The sequence below is a fragment of the Oncorhynchus mykiss genome, chromosome 24, assembly GCF_013265735.2.
Source record: "Oncorhynchus mykiss isolate Arlee chromosome 24, USDA_OmykA_1.1, whole genome shotgun sequence".
Lineage (NCBI taxonomy): Eukaryota > Metazoa > Chordata > Actinopteri > Salmoniformes > Salmonidae > Oncorhynchus > Oncorhynchus mykiss.
In genome coordinates this window covers 21,486,707-21,501,189 of record NC_048588.1, presented here as the reverse complement: position 1 = coordinate 21,501,189, position 14,483 = coordinate 21,486,707, and the positions used below count along the sequence as shown (strand labels likewise).

The window sequence follows — 14,483 nt, the reverse complement described above, 5'->3', positions numbered from 1 at the left end:
GCCACACTAATTAACTTCCTAGTGATCTATGTGCTCTGCATAATTAATTTCCTCAAATTCCTCAAATTAGTGGGAGGATATAGTGGTCAGGAACAAGAGTGTCACTGAATCCCATCTCAAATTAGAGCATGAACATGTTCATTACTTCATTCATTCTCCCATTTGGAGGAAAAGTATGAGCTACATAAGCTGCCCTAGATATTTCTCAGACCTAATTTCCTAAACGGATACATCATTTATGACTCCACACAGGCCATATCGGCTAACACAGTTAGCACTGCACAAACAATTTATAGATCACCCAGATTACTTGGAAATGAGCATATTACTATATTATATTCCAAAGTCGCACCTGACTCACAAATGTTCTCCCCTTTCACCTCCATCTATCAATGGAATTAAGCTCTGTGAAGCACCACTGAAATTCAATTGGGGAATGCCTTTTCTAAAGGAGGAGTGTAATGTAAATGCCTCACAACAGGGTATAGATCTTCTCTCCTCACAGACTATACAGTCTATCTATTCTTAATCAGGTACATGGTCTTGTGGGCTATTAAACCTAACATGGCACTTCAGCTGTTAATGTGTTTGTTTACCCATCCCAGCACAGTGCTACTTAAAGAGCTGCTGCCTGCTGCCCGCTGCCTGCTGCTATGGGCCCTAATTTACTCTACCCTTTTGGTCTGTACTCTACTCTAAGTCCTGGATCCTGAGCCAGATCCTGCTGCTGCTATGGGCCCTAATTTACTCTACCCTTTTGGTCTGTACTCTACTCTGTAAATCCTGGATCCCGAGCCAGATCCTGCTTGCCATCTGGACAGCTCAGCATAGATTTATAGTTGCTCTCCTCATTTGGACCCACTGGTTTAACATGTGTTTGTCTGGAGCTGACAAGCACGTGTCTCATGTTTTACCTCTGTCGGCAATCAAAACAGATTTATACACAGATTTGGGGTAAGACGGAGAGAGATAAGCTTGAGTAGGTCACATTTCAAAAGCCTTCTCGACTCAGTTTTATGTATTGTTTTTTTAGAGGATGAATCTTACAGTCAGATCGTGCATGTTTCTTACAGCTTCTCAATCAACAAAGACGGTCACACCTCATGTACCATACCAGAGAATAATTCAGTGGAATTCAAACACTTTACTACTCCTTTAGGTTAAATGGAAATGTGTCATTGGTTTCCATTATAACTCAATCATGATTGTATCACAACACCCCAATGTCACCCACATTCCTCGACCACCATGCTTCTGACGCCAATGTTTCTATGTCTGTCCTTGTCAGTGCTGGAGGCCTGGGTGCAGCTGGAGCCCAGAACCATCACGGTGCTGCGAGGTTTGGATCCTCAATAGTGGCTCTGTGTTGACCATTTCAGCCCAGTACGGTATTCTCTCAAACAACCCCAATGCGACTGCCATAAACCGCTCCACCAATCAAGTCTTTAGCTGGGAATTTGTCCTGAGGAGAGTCCAGCACAGCCACCAGGGACAGGTGACCTGTGACCTCCATAACATCCAGAGGCAAACTGCCGATCTGTTTGTTCAAGTTTTGTGTGCTTTTCTCATTTGGCTGTCCTTGAGCTGGCTGCCTACTGGCAGGCTGACAGTGTTCAGTATGGCAGAGAAACAAAGGATAACAGAAAGGAAAAACGCGACACTGCTGCTCATGCTCCCAGGTGATATTTATTTATAACGGTCTTCATCAGGCATCCATATCCCAGGTGGGGGTGGAAGGTCCTATATATAGGGGCAGTACTTAGTGACAAAATGTCAAAATTATTGTGTGCCCTAATTGAATATTGTTTGTGTATATACAGTATATATTACTGTAAATATGGATCACATTCCTTGAGTATGATCGTATATTTTGATGAATTAAATGTTATTAATGTGAACCTAAGTTAGATCTTTTTTACCTCCTGTTTCAGGAAGTGATGTCACTAAGTACTGCCCCTATAATTAGGACATTCCATCCCCACCTGCGATATGGATGCCTGCTGAAGACCTAAATATCACCGGGGAGCATGAGCAGCATGCAGCGTTTTCCTTTCTGTTTTCCATGAGTGTGCCTACAACTCCAGCACCTGCAGACAGTACCTGGATATGCGTGTGTTTCAGCTTTTGTAGAGAAACAAAGGAGCCACAGTTACAGTACTGCAGAGGTTTTTCAAGAGAGGATTTCAAAGGCCAGCTGGGAAGTGGGATTTTTGTTTTCTTATGGGTTCTCTCTCTCTCTCCCTCTCTCCTTGTCTCTCACTTATGGGTTCTCTCTCTCTCTCTCTCACACACACATGTATGCACACTCACATGTACACGTGCATACACACACAAAGAAAACAAAAACAGGTGGAACCCCTTTTGAAAACAATGGCAGAATGAAAGAAGACAAAAAGGGGGAATTTAACCTTGACTAGGAGAAGAAAAGCAGAATAAACAAAAGTTGAACCTAATCCTTGATAATGCCACCCACACACTCCTTGACACTAGAGACAAATACTCAATGTTTTCCTAAGCCATATTGGCTTGTTGCTTTAATTGAAAACCTTTGTTTAAATTTTTTGGAGGTTTCATGCATGCAGCAGATCTTCTCAAATTTTTTTCAAAGCAGCTGATTTAGTTGTTGGGCATCAATCCAGGTGTATATCAAAGAGGAGGACAGCTGCAGTGGCTATTTTGATGGGCTGTAGGACATTGTTGATGCCAGGGTTGAAGGGTGTGGGATGGGAATCGATTGGGCCAGGTATACAAGGTGGAGGGAACTCTCCTGAGCACCAATCATACACCACCCGGGATTTAGAGTCTGTGATCCCTCACCTGATATGCCCTCCCTCTATCCCTGTATTCCTCTATTGCTCTATCCCTGCTTCCCTTTCCCCCCTCTATCTCTCTTTCCATATCTTCGACTTGGATGCCGATTAAGGCAGCCCCCCGCACCTCTCTGATTCAGAGGGGTTTGGGTTAAATGCGGAAGACACATTTTGATTGAATGCATTCAGTTTCCCCTCTATCCCTCTGTCCATGTTTCCCTTTTCCCCTCTATCACTCTGTCCCTCTGTCCATGTTTCCCTTTTCCCCTCTATCCCTCTGTCCATGTTTCCCTTTTCCCCTCTATCCCTCTGTCCCTCTGTCCATGTTTCCCTTTTCCCCTCTGTCCCTCTGTCCATGTTTCCCTTTTCCCCTCTATCCCTCTGTCCATGTTTCCCTTTTCCCCTCTATCCCTCTGTCCCTCTGTCCATGTTTCCCTTTTCCCCTCTATCCCTCTGTCCCTCTGTCCATGTTTCCCTTTTCCCCTCTATCCCTCTGTCCCTCTGTCCATGTTTCCCTTTTCCCCTCTATCCTTTTGTCCCTCTGTCCATGTTTCCCTTTTCCCCTCTGTCCCTCTGTCCATGTTTCCCTTTTCCCCTCTGTCCCTCTGTCCATGTTTCCCTTTTCCCCTCTATCCATGTTTCCCTTTTCCCCTCTATCCCTCTGTCCATGTTTCCCTTTTCCCCTCGATCCATGTTTCCCTTTTCCCCTCTATCCCTCTGTCCATGTTTCCCTTTTCCCCTCTATCCATGTTTCCCTTTTCCCCTCTGTCCCTTTTCCCCTCTGTCCCTCTGTCCCTGTTTCCCCTATGTCCCTCTGTCCCTCTGTCCATGTTTCCCTTTGACCCTGTTTCCAGTATGCAGATAAACTCTGTTCCACAGGGGCTAAAGGTGTGGAGAGATTCAGTGTCAAAATAGTTATCTGAAATTGTTCTCTATCCCAGTGAATCATCTCCGAGAGTTTGCTGGGGATACCCTGCATGCCACAAAGAATACTCAACTAGAAATGAAAAAAGATGAAGAATGATAAGCTGTTATGGACAGTAGCAATGCTAGAAGGTATTGCTCATTTCTCTTCTACATTTTTCATATAATCTTATTATAAACTCCACTCATATTGGAAAGTTGGACCGAAGACAAATGGGTTGTAAACAACACAAGCTGAGAAATGTATAATTCATTTTTTGATAAAAACATAAGTATTGTATTAATGGATGTTTACTCTGGAATGTTTTAGCATAAAAATGAATGAGATGGTTATGATGATGATGTGTAAAAAAAAAATAGCATGATGATGACATATCTGGTGATGAATCTTTATTACACCATAGAGGATATTCATGTATTCCCCTTTCCTCTCTCATTATTCAGCTACTTTCACCCTGCTGCAAACAGAGCTCAGCTAAAAGCCTGAGCAATGTCCTCCATGCAAAAAGGAAGGAACAAAGCTATGACCCATTGCCTTCAGTATATTACAGGGGGAGTCCTCCTGTATTGCCAGAGCTACACATTATCACTGACGTACACAGAGTATACCAAACATTAGGAACATCTTCCTAATATTGAGTTGTGCCCATTTTTCCATCAGAACAGCCTCAATTTGTCTGTGCATGGACTCTACAAGGTATCGAAAGCGTTCTGCAGGGATTCTGGCCCATGTTGACTCCAATGCTTCCCACAGTTGTGTCAAGATGGCTCAATGTCCTTTGGCTGGTGAAGCATTCTTGGTACACATAGGAAACGGTTGAGCGTCAAAAACACAGCGGCATTGCAGTTCTTGACACAAACCGTTGTGCCTGGCACATATTACCATACCCCGTTCAAAGGCATTTAAATATTTTGTCTTGCACATTCACCTTCTGAATGGCATACATGCACAATCCATGTCTCAATTGTCTGAAGGCTTAAAAATCTTTCTTTAACCTGTCTCCTTCCCTTAGGGCTCCTGAGTGGTGCAGTGGTCTAAGGCACTGTATCTCAGTGCTAGAGGTGTCACTACAGACACCCCGGTTTGAATCCAGGCTGTATCACAACCGGCCATGATTGGGAGTCCCATAGGGCAGTGCACAATTGTCCCAGCGTTGTGCGGGTTTGGCCGGTGTATGCCGTTGTAAATAAGAATTTGCCTAGTTAAGTAAAGGTTACATTTTACGTGGATCATAGATTTCACCTGGATTCACCTGGTCAGTCTATGTGATGGAAAGAGCAGGTGTTCTTAATGTTTTATATACTCAGTGTATGTAACCACTACCCATTAACAATAGTGCATGGTGGATCAAGCCCTCCAGTGTGGATGCAGAGGATCTCAGAGCCTTTGAATTAATTGTGCATCTAGGCTTTTTCCAGTTACCCATCAGCAACTCTGCTGGTGATTTGTGGCCCGTTGGTCCATTGGAGGAGAACTACAAATCTCCACTGGAGACTGGTCTCACCCCTTATGAATATGATGCAAACACGCCCACACAGAACATACATACTGCTGGCAGACACACATGTATGAACATATTGTACACACGCACACTTTTTTACATGAAGAAATCAATAGGCCTGTATGGGGTTGTTGAATATGAACACAATGTGCTGTAAGGGCTAGATCCGAGGATGAGGCCACTTTGATGTATATCAGAGATGAGTGAGCGAGCGAGCGAGCGAGCGGGCGGGCGGGCGGGCAGGCCTACTAGTGCTGTTGGAGAGAGACAATCCTGCTCATCCGAGCAGAAGGCGCCCATACTTCTTCCAGATTAAAGGCTGTCCCTCAGGGTGGCAATTTCACTGCCAAGGGCCCTGTTGAAAAATCACAGGAATTAAAAAGAGTTGTACTCCTCACCAGCATCATCTCAGGGAACAGTCACAAAGCCTGTCTTAGATGGCTACGCTTACTGTGATTAATGAACCTTATAAAACGTTATTTCAGAGATCATTTAGATTGGAATGATGGGGGAGGAGCCTCATGTTGTAAGGGACTGACTATCTTTCCTCGAATGTACAGTGCCTTGCGAAAGTATTCGGCCCCCTTGAACTTTGCGACCTTTTGCCACATTTCAGCCTTCAAACATAAAGATATAAAACTGTATTTTTTTTGTGAAGAATTAACAACAAGTGGGACACAATCATGAAGTGGAACGACATTTATTGGATATTTCAAACTTTTTTAACAAATCAAAAACTGAAAAATTGGGCGTGCAAAATTATTCAACCCCTTTACTTTCAGTGCAGCAAACTCTCTCCAGAAGTTCAGTGAGGATCTCTGAATGATCCAATGTTGACCTAAATGACTAATGATGATAAATACAATCCACCTGTGTGTAATCAAGTCTCCGTATAGATGCACCTGCACTGTGATAGTCTCAGAGGTCCGTTAAAAGCGCAGAGAGCATCATGATGTACAAGGAACACACCAGGCAGGTCCGAGATACTGTTGTGAAGAAGTTTAAAGCCGGATTTGGATACAAAAATATTTCCCAAGCTTTAAACATCCCAAGGAGCACTGTGCAAGCGATAATATTGAAATCAGACCACTGCAAATCTACCAAGACCTGGCCGTCCAAGACCTGGCCGTCCCTCTAAACTTTCAGCTCATACAAGGAGAAGACTGATCAGAGATGCAGCCAAGAGGCCCATGATCACTCTGGATGAACTGCAGAGATCTACAGCTGAGGTGGGAGACTCTGTCCATAGGACAACAATCAGTCGTATATTGCACAAATCTGGCCTTTATGGAAGAGTGGCAAGAAGAAAGCCATTTCTTAAAGATATCCATAAAAAGTGTTGTTTAAAGTTTGCCACAAGCCACCTGGGAGACACACCAAACATGTGGAAGAAGGTGCTCTGGTCAGATGAAACCAAAATGGAACTTTTTGGCAACAATGCAAAACGTTATGTTTGGTGTAAAAGCAACACAGCTGAACACACCATCCCCACTGTCAAACATGGTGGTGGCAGCATCATGGTTTGGGCCTGCTTTTCTTCAGCAGGGACAGGGAAGATGGTTAAAATTGATGGGAAGATGGATGGAGCCAAATACAGGACCATTCTGGAAGAAAACCTGATGGAGTCTGCAAAAGACCTGAGACTGGGACGGAGATTTGTCTTCCAACAACACAATGATCCAAAACATAAAGCAAAATCTCCAATGGAATGGTTCAAAAATAAACATATCCAGGTGTTAGAATGGCCAAGTCAAAGTCCAGACCTGAATCTAATAGAGAATCTGTGGAAAGAATTGAAAACTGTTGTTCACAAATGCTCTCCAACCAACCTCACTGAGCTCGAGCTGTTTTGCAAGGAGGAATGGGAAAAAAATTCAGTCTCTCGATGTGCAAAACTGATAGAGACATACCCCAAGCGACTTACAGCTGTAATCGCAGCAAAAGGTGGCGCTACAAAGTATTAACTTAAGGGGGCTGAATAATTTTGCACGACCAATTTTTCCGTTTTTGATTTGTTAAAAAAGTTTGAAATATCCAATAAATGTCGTTCCACTTCATGATTGTGTCCCACTTGTTGTTGATTCTTCACAAAAAAATACAGTTTTATATCTTTATGTTTGAAGCCTGAAATGTGGCAAAAGGTCGCAAAGTTCAAGGGGGCCGAATACTTTCGCAAGGCACTGTATCAATCTTCCATCCATAATTAGTTGCAGTAGTTTATTAGTCCATGGAAGTGAGACACTGTTTTCTTCTTCTGATCCTCTTTACTTTATTGCACTGCTGAGATTTTCAATGGGGAGACAGCAGAATAAAAGTTATATCAACTCATATGATACCAAATCAAATATCAAGACGCAGCCTATAAGGAACAGGGGAAGCCATCATTGTGCACAGAACATTGAACGCTTTGATCTTGAATCAACATAGACATGTAATTCAGTTAGACTAAGCGACAAAGCTTCAGTAATTATCCGTCTATCTATAGCAATTCTCTGCTGCACCCTCTGCCTTTCACTCTGCCAGACAATAGACTTCACAGAAGATAACGCCCAGTCTAAGTGGCTTATTTGGCTGCCAGCGTATGAGATAGGGGGAAAGAGGCATTCTCCCATCAGTCTTTTGAGACCTCGAGGCACACGATTGGTCATTTAGGAAGAGTAAGAAGCCTCTAAGTGAGCAGGTCAATTGCGATCAGAGAATCCCTATCCGTCTCAGGATACACTTGGCATGCATACAGTACACACGCATATGGCGTACTACACACAGCGCCTTCCTCTAATCCAGAAACACACAGTTATGCATGTGACCGAACCAGCTAAATACTACACACACTCTTGCAAAATAGCACAATGGACTAGAATGATCTGGCAAACTGTAAGAAATATATACAGTACCCCAAAACGCTTTATCTTTTATTTCCAGAGAAGGGTAAAGTGACCATCATGGGGGGAACGTGACTGTCCTGAAGGGGAAGAGGTCTTGTTCCAGTACCTGACTGTAGGCTGGTACCCAGAGCTCAGTCTGACTTGGCTGGTGAATGGCAGAGAAGTGGACCAGGGTCAGTACAACATCAGCACTGAAGGGACTGTTGATGTGGAGTGCCTCCACAACCTGCCCAGTAACTTCAGTGTCCAGGCAGCAGAGAGCTCTCATGTGGAGTGCCTAGCCTCTGTGTCTGCCCTCCCCATGCCTCAGGCCAGCAATGTGCATCTGACCGTGGGTGAGAAACACAAAATCACTCGCTCTCTCCCTTTCCCTCTACTCAGAGCTGAGATTAGTCTACATCCTCATATTCATCAGTGAAAGCAGACTGTGGTGGTTTGTTATTGTTGATGAGAGGAATGACAAGAAAGGCATTGCAGGACAGACACATCTTTTATCACCATTGAAGTCATCCTACATAAATAGAGTATTGGGAGCTACAGGATTTGGTACGCTCACTGTGTTATGTTGCATACTGAGTTTCCCCTCTGTGGTTTAGGTAGTCTTGAATTACATTCAATAGTGTAAACAAAATACAAGACACTCTCCCTTCCACAATCACAGCAAATGCTGATAATAGATTGTATCAATTAAAATATGAAATGAAGAATTACATTTCTCGGCTTCTTTGGGACTAAACCTCATAAATGACCTTCTTTGTTTAGTTGCAGAGGTGATGGTGGAGAATGTATGCGACGACTGCACTGTTCTAATTGCGGATGACAAAGGAGATGATTGTGGACTGCAGGAAAAAGAGGACCGAGCACACCCCCATTCTCATCGATGGGGCTGCAGTGAAGCAGGTTGAGAGCTTCAAGTTCCTTGGTGTCCACATCACCAATGAACTATCATGGTCAAAGCGCACCAAGACAGTCGTGAAGAGGGCACGACAAAACCTATTCCCCCTCAGGAGACTGAAAAGATTTGGCACGGGTCCTCAGATCCTCAAAAGGTTCTACAGCTGCACCATCGAGAGCATCCTGGTATGGCAACTGCTCGGGTAGGGTAGTGCAAACGGCCCAGTACGTCACTGGGGCTAAGCTGCCTGCCATCCAGGACCTCTATACCAGATGGTGTCAGAGGAAGGCCCTAAAAATTGTCAAAGACTCCAGCCACTCTAGTCATAGACTGTTCTCTCTGCTACCGTACGGCAAACGGTACCGAAGCGCAAAGTCTAGGTCCAAGAGGCTTCTAAACAGCTTCTACCCCCCCACAGCTTCTACCCACATAAGAGTCCTGAACATCTAATCAAATGGCTACCCAGACTATTTGCATTGACCCCCCCCCCCCTTTTTTTTACACTGCTGCTACTCTCTGTTGTTATCATCTATGCATAGTCACTTCAATAACTCTACTTGCATGTACATAATACCTCAACTAACCGGTGCCCCCGCACATTGACTCTGTACCGGTACCCGCCTGTATATAGTCTCGCTATTGTTGTTTAACTGCTCTTTAATTACTTGTTACTTATATCTTATTCATATTTTTTTTAAACTGCATTGTTGTTTGGGAGCTCGTAAGTTAGCATTTCACTGTAAGGTCTACAGCGGTTGTATTCGGTGCATGTGACTAATAAAATGTGATTTGATTTGAGTAGCCTCAGTGTCGCTGTCCTCCTGCTCCTGGGGATGAGCATCTGCACTGTCCTCTGTTACAGACAGAGGAGAAGAGCAAGTAAGCGTCTTTCTTTTCTTTTTGTACCGCTCAGTGAAAAATGTCCACCACCCCCACCCCCACGGGAACAATGATTAAAGTATAATGAAGGAGTTAGGCGGTCACGCGCAGTGATTCTGCAATGTGTTCCACGCCTGCATCGGCAAGGGCATAGGGTTTTTGAACGTATACAGAACTTCCGCTGTCAGCAGAATGCTCCAGTTCTAAAGTGCTGGCTTTGGCTATGTCTTGGCCTAACCACCCACCTGTCCACAAAACACAGGAGCACCACTATGGAGAGACAGTTGTCCAGGAGAGACACACACCTGGTGGTCACTATGTGGAAATGCAGTTATTCTGTCACTAAGTAACACAGGTAAACACACTCATGAATATGGGTGAGAATGTCATTAGGCAGGAATTAGCATATTCTGAGAGTTATGTCAATCATCAAACAGTCTTATGATCTGGTGTTACAAATACCGAGACAGATTCATAATGACTCTAATGGGGGCCACAACCCACAATCGTGTCTCTGAAGTGACCCCCAAAAATCTTAAACTTCCCACCTCTGGGATTAATGTCTTACTGGGTTACCAGTAGACAGTGAATAGAAGGTTTTGTGAGTCTTTGGCGGCTTTCAGAGTAGAGACGGATGGTGAGGAGTTTCTGGAGAGCCATCTCAGAGGGGATCGTTGTTGTGTGCGACGAGGCGTCCGTCTGGCTGTTTGTGTACGATAACAAAACCTGCCCCTGAGTCATGCATTAGACTGCTCTAATCCCTGTGACTGATTTCAGACCAGTGCAAACCAGGGCCATGATTTGGGAGCTGTAGGATTATCTTAATAAAGCAGGTGTGCCCTCGTTAGTACATTTACAGTATTCACCCAATAGTCTGATATCTTTTTCACTGTCCTTGATTTGGTCCAGTTCCTTTCCCCGCTTTCCTTACTATAACTCCCATAACTCAGGATTTTTCACATTTAACAAAATGGCATGACTCCAAGTCAGTACTGCTCTCAGTTGGCAAATCCAACACACTGAAGAGTAATGCATGCATTGCAATTATTCAGACAGAATGGGGATTAAATATATTCACCTTAATAACGTTGGACAGTATGTGTTTAAAACATCAAGACAGAGGCAATTTCTCCTCCTGTAAAGAGTCTGGTTTATCCTTCTCCTGGGCCAGCACCATCTGTACCGCCATTGTTATAGGATTGTTTTGGCTCTGGCCAGGACCTTGGGCTAAGAAAGGTAATGATGCTGTGTGATAAGATTCATTAACAATCAGCTCAGGCTTTCAATCTAACATTTCTAAAGTGACCTCAGGCTTGAGTGAGTGTGTGCTGGCCCAAAACTAATTAACGCTGCATTTACAGCTATCCTACATACACTCTTAGAAAAAAGGTTCTATCTAGAACCTTAAAGGAACACTTTTTGGTTGTAGGTAGAACCCTTTCTAAATAGAACCAAAAAGGGTTCTACCTGAAACCAAAAAGGGTTTAACCTGGAACCAAAAATGGTTCTCCTGTGCGGACAGTCGATGCCGTGGTCTATGCAACCACAAGCAAGGTCAGGATTACTGTATTAATCTAGAGTGAGCATTGAGATAGTGAAAATCCTGTACGATAGCTGTAATATTAATTCACAGAAGATATTGACTGTTGTAATTTTCTGTATTTGGTTGTCTTTCAGAATCAAGCCAACTGGAGACTATAAAGTGAGCGTTTGACGCTCTTTGTGCCATTCTTTCCAATCTCTCAACCTGCTTGTTAATGTAGGATTATACAATATTTGAAAAGGTACAGACCTTGGCATTTCTTTATTGGCAAGAGCTGCCGAATGAAGATCCAGGATCAAGTATGGCTACTTTAGAGGATATGACTAACCATCCATGAAATGATTTATTGGAAACATTTGTGAGAGGGTACTAATACAGTGTCATCCTATTCATTCAAAATTCCATTAGTCCTTTACACAAGTTACTGCTGGCACTCTGCATAAATCTTAGTAAATAAGTCTACCCAAAGGCATGTATTTAAATGTCTCTGAGTCTGCCTTGTGTCTGAGAAAGATACTGGGATTTTATAGTTAATTAAAATAAATAATTGAGAATAATTATTTGGAACATTAGATGGTTATTAGATTATAACATCCACATAAGATTGAAACTATAGTTTACCCCCCCAAAGAATATTTCAACTTGAATGTGTTACTGTGTATGTATTGCAATATCCATGTATTTCTGTTTCAGTGACTGCATTGACTTCCATGTGGATATCAGCACAAACAAGTGAAATTCATGACAATATGTACAGTACATTCAGAAGACTCATTCAGAAGACTTTGTATAGGTATGGAATGGGACGCCTTCTATATTTCTCAGTCCTGGCCTGTGGAATTGAAAGCAGGTTTGTGCTGTGGGTGGAACTTCCTAACACTTGTCCCCAGCAGGCAGGTTACCAGTCTCTCAAGGGGGACTTGAAACAAAGTCCAGTCACAGTTTATCTCTTCTCTCATGAAGTGAGGGCAATGATAGTGATGTCAGAGCATTGTTGTATCCAGGATATGCCGTGCCAACGATGATTCTGAAAGTACGCTTCTGTATGTTCTTGAGTTGTTCAGAGAGGACTTGAGTCAATGAGCTGTGCCAAGCTGGTGCGGCATATTCTAGGCAGGGTCAAGCATAGCTAGTAGATCTAGTTTTATACCATTTGTCAGCAGTTTTAATGTCCCTCATGATACGATTTTACTACTGAAGCAGTGAACACGCTGACTTAAGAGTGGTTAAGTCTAAATTAATTGAATAATGATATTGGATTTTTCGTAGGTATCAGCTTGTACACCGACAAGACAATTGATAGTACCAACGTAAAGCTCACAAAACTGTTGATTCTTTCAAGATTGCACCATTTTCCTTTTGTAGGGTAGGAATTGGTCACATTTTCTATTGGGCTGTTACTCTGGGTATCCACAGGATAGACGAATCACAGAGTAGGAGAAGCTCTGTTGCCAAGGCAACAGGGGGGGGAGGTCAACCTGGGTTACACCACAGAGGGCCACTCAGGTGAGAGTCAGTGTGACAAATACCCCTGCTCCTCATTAGGACACATTATCTTCAACATCTAATGAGATCAGTGAGGTATGTTGGCATAGAAAATCAGATTGGATAGGCTATTTTATTTGATATGTGATTTTTGTTTGTTGTTAAAAGTATTATAGGCTACTAACAGCATTAGAGGCTATAATTGACTATGATGTAATCACAATGCCATGTTCTATGTTGGAGCCGCTGTACTATACTTCCTCCCCTGAGTTTACAGTGTGGTACAGTGAAAGGGTCAGGTCAGATGATGTCAGGTCAGTTAAACAACTATTTCTCTCTCAACAGAAGCTGGCCGCAGTGACCTCATCGTCACTGGGGGAACCCACAGCCAGATTAGCTCCATCAGCACTCACAAGTTAAGGAGAGGGAGAGAGCAAATTACCGCAGTTGAATAATGCAGTCAGTCTCCATACTGCAGCCGGAGCCCCTGACACCTCCCAGGCTCTCACATTGACGAGGACTGCAGGGATTACCAACATCCTCCCCTGGCAGGGGACAGTTAACTCTCAATGGCTGTATTCGAAATGACACCCTATTCACTATAGAGTGCACTAGTTTTGACCAGGGCCCATGAGTCACTCATAATGCTGAACTTGACACATTTACGAAATTGCTTATTCCAGTTACTAATAAGCATGCACCTATTAAGAAAATGACTGTAAAAACTGTTAAATTCACTTCGATTGATGAGGAATTGAAAAATTGCATGGTTGAATTGGAATGAGGCAAAGGGTATGGCAAATAAGTCTGGCAGCACAACCGACTGGCATGCGTACTGCAAATTGAGATATCATGTGACTAAATAAAAATAAACTATACTATGAATCAAAAATAAATCATATAAAGAATTATAGTAAAAAGCTTTGGAGAACCTTAAATGAAATTTTGGGCAAAAGGCAAACTCGGCTCCATCATTCATTGAATCAGATGGCTCATTCTTCACAAAACCCATTGATATTGCCAACTAATTGGATGTTTTTTTTATTGGCAAGATTAGCAAACTTAGTTATGACATGCCAGCAACAAATGCTGACACTACACATCTAAGTATATCTGTACAATATCAAGCATTGTACTTTTGAATTCCGGAAAGTGACTGTGAAATAGGTGTCAATCAACACTGACAAGCCACTGGGGACTGACAACCTGGATGGAAAATTACTGAGGATAATAACGGACGATACTGGCACTTCTTTTTGCCATAGCTTCAATTAAGCCTACTATAAAGTGTGTGCCCTCAGGCCTGGAGGGAAGCAAAAGTCATGCCGCTACCCAAGAATAGTTTACTGCCTCAAATAGCTGACCAATCAGCCTGTTACCAGCCCTTAGTAAACTTTTGGGAAAAATTGTGTTTGACCAGATACAATTCTATTTTACAGTAAAACACTGACAAGACATTCAGCACACTTATAGGGAAGGACATTCAACAAGCACAGCACTTAAAGAAATTAATGATACAAATATTGTGGGGCTGTTTTTGTTAGACTTCAGTGCAGCTTT

The 14,483-nt window shown here is 43.0% G+C and overlaps 1 pseudogene; it reads left to right on the top strand.

The window, feature by feature from the left end:
- Positions 1 to 1,248: 1,248 nt before the first annotated feature.
- Positions 1,249 to 13,378, top strand: LOC118944001 (annotated as a pseudogene).
- The last annotated feature ends 1,105 nt before the right edge of the window (positions 13,379 to 14,483 follow it).